This window comes from Adiantum capillus-veneris, chromosome 29, assembly GCF_014529385.1.
Source record: "Adiantum capillus-veneris isolate H3 chromosome 29, ASM1452938v2, whole genome shotgun sequence".
Lineage (NCBI taxonomy): Eukaryota > Viridiplantae > Streptophyta > Polypodiopsida > Polypodiales > Pteridaceae > Adiantum > Adiantum capillus-veneris.
The window spans coordinates 27563593-27570342 of record NC_140959.1 but is presented as its reverse complement, the minus strand read 5'-3'; positions in this window follow the sequence as shown (position 1 = coordinate 27570342).

Below are 6750 nucleotides of genomic sequence, written 5' to 3'. Positions count from 1 at the left end.
TCGACTCACTCTTCAAATCAAGCGCGACCATCGACACAAACAGGTGTTTCTTGTCCATTAGCATTGCCCCTTATCTTTTTTGCATCTATGATTGTCTGCTTTGATTGTGATTGGTAGGATAATATCCAGCACATTTGCTTAGTAACAAACATTTAATTCAATGTAATTTTTTGTCATAATCACTTGTCTAGGTTTAAAAATCAACCAGTCCGACTAAGCTAGTTTGACCAAGTTAGGTGTTAGAGATCTTCTCTTAATACCATGGGGAATGCCTTCCTAATAATCAATGGTTACTTAGGTTCTTAATCCAATTTAGGCAGCATTGTGTGAAATGTACTAGGGATTTCTAGTGGGCTTGACCCTATTGACCTTTCGCTTAAGTATTATAAAGGGAGTTTACTAGTGTGATGAGCCTGAGGAGGTGTATCAGTGTTATATGACCCCCCAAAGTTACAAAATTAAAATGCTGAAAATGAACAAACAAAAAATCAAAGTGCCACAATGTAAAATCTTAAGCTCGAAGAGAAATCTCAGCTTGATTTGGTACTTCACTCACATGTATTGCCTATGGTACTAGAGCCCTAGAGGTTCCCAGTGTGGGCGCTTTTCCTTGAAAAGCAAAAAACCCAAGGCATACAAAATAAGCACACACATCAAATTGAATCACTGTGAAAACACTTTAGGGGGTCAAAGAAAAGGTAATCAGTCCGGCGATGATTTAATGAGAAATTCCTTTTATCGTAGCTTAACTACAAGGTCCTCTAGGTATAGCCTCTAGTCAGCCCTCGAACATGGAATACTTGGCTCTCGCGATTAAACAACTTAATTAACCAAAGAAAATTAAGAAGCTTACCCATGGTATTAATAGTCGATCTCTAGTACCTTTCGATCGTTAAATTAGCGACCCCAGACTTGTTTAATTTTTTACCTTTACATCTGTTTATGCATTTGATTACATTGCAATTTAATTCTTATTGCTGACAAATTGTTTAAAATTCTGTTACCAATCAATTGTCTGCCTAAAATTGCATATGCTTTTTAATCGCTTATGAAAATGCAATTACTGTGCAATGTTGTTTGATTTTGCAGTGACTAATGAACGCTAAGGACATTCATCTCAAATGCTCTTCCACCTCGACCAACGAGCTTCAACTCAATAGCTTCCGAGGACGGAATCTACATCAGGAAGGGGGGCATGTTAACCCTCACGGCTCACGAACACCCTATCACCTACGAGACGGACGTTGTAACCTACGGTGGACATTGCATTATTTATTTGGTAGAGTCAGGTACCGGGCTTGTCGGTCCAATAGGAAAAGGGTAAGAGTGATCACCGATGAGAGGCGCACTCTAACTGGGACATTCAAGGGATTAGTTGGCTAAGCATGGGCGTCCAAGTGTGAATGGGGTGATCTCATATAAAAGCCAACTAAACCTAAAATTCACTTATTCTCTCATTTGTGCAATAGAAGAGTGCTCTTGCTCCATCTCCATCTCCATCTTCTTCTTCTTCACCTCCTTGTGTGTGTGTGTGTATGTGACACACACACACACACACACACAGAGAGAGAGAGAGAGAGAGAGAGAGAGAGAGAGAGAGAGAGAGAGAGAGAGAGAGAGAGAGAGAGAGAGAGAGAGCGATCGAGCATTGCGGCGGCACGACAGCGGTGAAGTGGTTGAGCGTGACGTAGCGGCGTCTCCTTCTTCTTCGCGGCGAGGAATCCTCCACGGCAGGAGCATAGAGCGGTGAATGACACACCATTGCCCTCTTTTGAGCTTACTAGTTAAGCTAGTTGTGTGCTTGGAGCCGTCTATGGCTCGCACACAGTGTTAGGCAAGGCCCTTGCTTCGACAGAGCGACAAGGAGCGCACAGACAACTAGTCTGATCAGGAGAAGGAAGAAATCCATGTTAAGATCTGTGATAGAATTCAGAAAATTACTGTGGAGTTGGAAGATCAGAAGAACCTTGCCTGAAGTGGCAAACTTCATCAGACAGCACAGGAAAGCTAAAGCGGAGGCCAGAACAGTTGATCTGACGGCTGTCCGAGATGATGAAGTACCGCTCATTCAGGTGGATTACAAGGTTCGGAAGCAATGTGAACCACTTTCAAGTGTCATCTTGGATGGAGGAGCAGGAGTCAATATAATGGGAGTACATCTCCAGTAGAGGATGGGCATCACAAATCTAAAGCCATCACCATTTAAAGTGAGAATGGCAGATCACAGAGTAGTACAAGCTACTGGCAGGTTAATAAGCATCTCAATCCTACAATGAAGGAAAAGGCACACAGGATGTTCCAGAGCTACAAAGACCTATTTTCCTGGGAACACAAGGGGTGGATCCCTAAGTATGCCAGCACAGGATACCGTTGAAGCCAGATGCACGGCCAGTATGACTGCAAAGATATCGAATGAACCCCAACTATGACAAGAAGGTCAAGGAGGAGATTGACAATCTTCTCAAGGCTGGGTTCATCACAGAAGTGGCCAGTAGTGATTGGTTGTTTCCCATAGTAGTAGTTCCCAAGAAGAATGGGAAATTGAGAGTCTGTTGTTGACTATAGGAAACTCAACGCCCAAACTATCAAAGATCCATTCCCATTGCCTTTTACTGACATGTTGCTTGATGAGATTGCAGGATACAAAATGTATAGTTTTATGGACGGTTAAAGTGGCTATAACCAGTTACAGATCGCTCCTGAGGATAGAGCGAAGACCACTTTCATCACCGAGTGGGGAGCTTTCATGTATTTGGTGATGCCTTTCGGCCTATGCAATATACCAGCTACTTTTCAGCGGTGTATGATGGAAATGTTCAATGAGTTTCTTCATCGGTTCCTTGCCATTTTCATGGATGATTTTACTGTATATTTAGATGAGGAACATCACTTACTATTCCTAGAAATGGTTTTCAAACGTTGTCAAGAAAAGCGGATTTGTCTGAATCCATTTAAATCCGTTTTCCTAGTCTGGAAGGGACAACTACTACTGGGACATGTAGTATCCCGTAATGGAATAGAAATGGCCAACGATAAAATCCAGTGTGTTCAGCAAGCCAAAGCACCCAAAAATGCATCTGAGTTAAGCTCTTTCCTGGGTTATATTAACTTCTACAGAAGGTTTGTGCATAAGTTTGCCTCTCAAGCAGTACCATTGTATGAGCTCACAAAGAAGACCAGTAAGTTCAATTGGACTGTTGAGTGTGAAGAAAGCTTTCAGAACCTGAAAAAGGCCATTATCAGTAAACCAGTCCTCAGGCAACCAAGTTGGGATATTATTTTCCATGTACATGTGGATGCTTCGGGACTGGTAATGGGGGCAATTTTGGCTCAGCCAGATGAAAGGACCGATTATCATGTTTATTTTGCCAGTTGCAGATTCAGTCCGGCTGAACAAGGTTATACGACCACTAAACAAGAAGCCCTTGGAATGGTTTTCAGTGCTACAAAGTTCAGGCATTACCTGCTAGGCAAACTATTTCATTTCTATGTGGATCATCAGACTCTTCTGTTCTTGATTAATAAAGTCATTATTCAAGGCAGGCTAATACGGTGGATGATGTTCCTCATGGAGTTTGAATTTCGAATTTTTCATAAGCCTGACAAGAATCACTATGGAGCTGATTTTCTATCCAGAAGTATAGAGGGTTATTCAGAAGCATCCTTGAGAGACGAACTAGTGGTGGATGCTGAATTATTTCAGCTGGAAGCAGGAGAATTGGTTGACTCTGAATGGTATGATGTTTATCAGTTTCTTTCTCAGGGTGCATTCCCAAATGACTGGAAGCAGAACCAGAAGAAGGATTTGGTCATCAAGAGTTTGAAGTTTACCATCATCGGGGGTTCACTCTATCGATGGTATTGATGGTATTCTTCGGCATTGTGTGCCTATGGAAGGGAGAATGCAAGTCATCTCAGAGGCACATAATGGCGAATCTGGTGGAAATTTTTCCAATGAAGTTACCTATAAGAATATTCTGCAAGCTGGTTTATGGTGGCAAACATTAATAGATGATGTTAGAAGTTTTTGCAAAACTTGTGACATATGCCAAAGAATGGGTAGACATGACTCCTTTAATGCCAGTACAACCACTGGGTGTTTTCATGAAATGGGGCTTAGATTTTATGGGACCTTTTAAGAAGGTTACCCCCAGGAAGAACAAGTACATAGTGATGGCTATTTGTTATGTCACTAAGTGGGTTGAAGCTAAGGCTCTTCCTGACAACACAGCCAAATCAACTGCAAGGTTTCTATTTGAGAATATTGTCTGTCGCTATGGATGTCTTGTAGAGATTGTGTCGGACCAAGGGATTAATGACACCATGGAGATTCTACTGGATATGCTTTTAGTCAAGCATCAAAAATCTACCCCTTATTATCCCAGATGCAATGGACAGGCTAAAAGTAGTAACAAGACAATTAAGACTATTCTCACTAAGGTTGTGTAGAAGAAGCCAGACCAGTGGGATTTGAAGCTTGAGACTGCTTTATGGGCGTATATGACAGCTTACAAGGTCACTACTGGGTTGACACCATTCAGAATGGTGTATGGCACTGAAGCTGTTGTTCCTATGGAGTTTGTTATCCCAAGTCTGAGAATGGCCGTGAAATATGGGTTAACCACAATCTGAAAAAGCACCTGGATGAGCTTATGCAGTTAGATGAACTCAGGCAACGGGCTATGCTGAAACAAGAGATTGTTCAGCAACGAAGGAAGTGTTGAGATGTCGAGCTCTACATCTTGAGTTGGCATCCACTACGGGTCTTGGCCGCTTACGACATTTACTCACTGGCGCGTTAGGTGATCGACACGGAGGATCTCTGCCAGTGATTCTACAGCTGGACTACACTTATAGTGCCAGCCTAGTACGCTTCTAGCGAGTTCACACTTAGTGACCGCATGTACATATGTGCTACTTTTCAGCTTTAGAACTTAGGCATTTTGTACTCTCTTTTCTGTGAAGAAGAAGAAGAAGCTTTCCATCTCTGTGTGCTTTGTGCTTGTCTTGTGTAGCTCTCTTGAATCCTCATTCTTTACATGGTATCAGAGCCTGGTGCAGGCAAGAGAGGCTAAGAGAGCAAGAGCATCACAATCCCTTCGTTCGCAATCCACGACCAGATGCCGTCCAAGTTTCTGAACAGGTCTCCAAAGTGCAGTACACAGAGATTTACTGTACAAGTACAGTGGTTGTATGTACGCTTGATTGTGGACACTCGTTGAGTGTAGGAAGCGTTACAGGTACCACGATAGCAGGTTCAACAGATTTGCAGGTTTTTGCAGATTGCAGCTATTTTGTCTTAGTGCTTCAAGATGTCTGACGGTTTCAGTCAGATTGTTACTGAGAAGCTTGAGAAAAATAACTACCCTGCATGGAAGTTCAGAATAACAAATTTCCTAAAAGGAAAAGGTTATTGGGACTATGTAGAAGGAGACAATGAAAAGGAACCAGAGATTCCCGAGGCAAATGCTAACAAAGGAAAGCTTTGAGGGACTGGCAACAAGGTCAGAGCAAAGTGATGTATTGGCTTTCTATGAGCATCACAGATGGCATGATGGGCTATCTACAGGATGCTGAAACCCCCGCCATTGCATGGATAAACTTAGGCAGAGTGTTCAAGGTGAACACCAAGGCCAGGAAGCTTCAACTAAAGTCGGAGATAAATCAGGTTAAGAGGAACAACCTCTCAATCAATGATTATGCCTTGAAGATCAAGAGTATCATTGAGGCTCTTGGATCTATTAAAGTCTCAGTGGAAGATGATGACATTGTCCGTGCATGCTTGGATGGTCTAGGAGATGAGTATGTACATTTTAGGTCTTCCATGAATACAAGAGACGACATCCCCGTGTTCCAAGATTTGATTTCTATGCTTATTCTTGAGGAGAAGAAACTTGACACATCTTCTTCTCATGGTAGGAATAATTCTGAACAAGCCTTCTATTCTAACTCCAACAGAGGTAGAGGTAGAGGTCGTGGTCGAGGCCCAAGGGGTTGCAGGGGCCAATTTCTGGAAGGTCAATCAAATCAAAACAATACAGGTGGCAGGGGAAACCAGTCTCAAGGCAGGGGGAGTCAAAGAGGTCGTGGTGCAGGATCAAGCAGGCAGCAACATACTTGAGATAGCAGAGAATGTTGGACTTGTGGTGAAAGAGGTCACATGTCAGGTGACTGTCCAAAGGGAAAAGCAAGTGGAAAGAGAGAACATGGAAACTATGCGTCTACTAGCAGAGACGCAGATGATAGCAAAAATGAGCGCATGTTTGTTATGCAGCATGTAATGAATACAATGACTGTAGAGAATTCCACCCAAGATGATGTTTGGTATGTGGATTCAGGTGCCTCTAATCACATGACGTCTCGTGGAGAGTGGTTTAGAGATATGCGCAAACCAGATGTGTCAGGCTATGTGCAGACAGGAGATGACACAACTCACCCCATTGCTCATGTCGGGGACATACCTCTAAATACGAAGAGTGGGAAATCAAAGTACTTAGCAGATGTACTTCATGTCCCAAACATTACAAAGAATCTTGTTTCTGTTGGACAAATGGTGGAGCAGGGTTTGCAGGTTCGCTTCAATCCAAATGGCTGTTATGTAGAAGATTTCCAGAATGGCTATAAGCTGATCACAGAGGGAAAATGTGTGGGCAGAATGTTTACGCTGAATGTAGACATGCCTAAGGTAAAAGCTGCATTATTTGCACAGGGCACAGGTGTTGTGGCTGATGTTGACATTTGGCACAAACG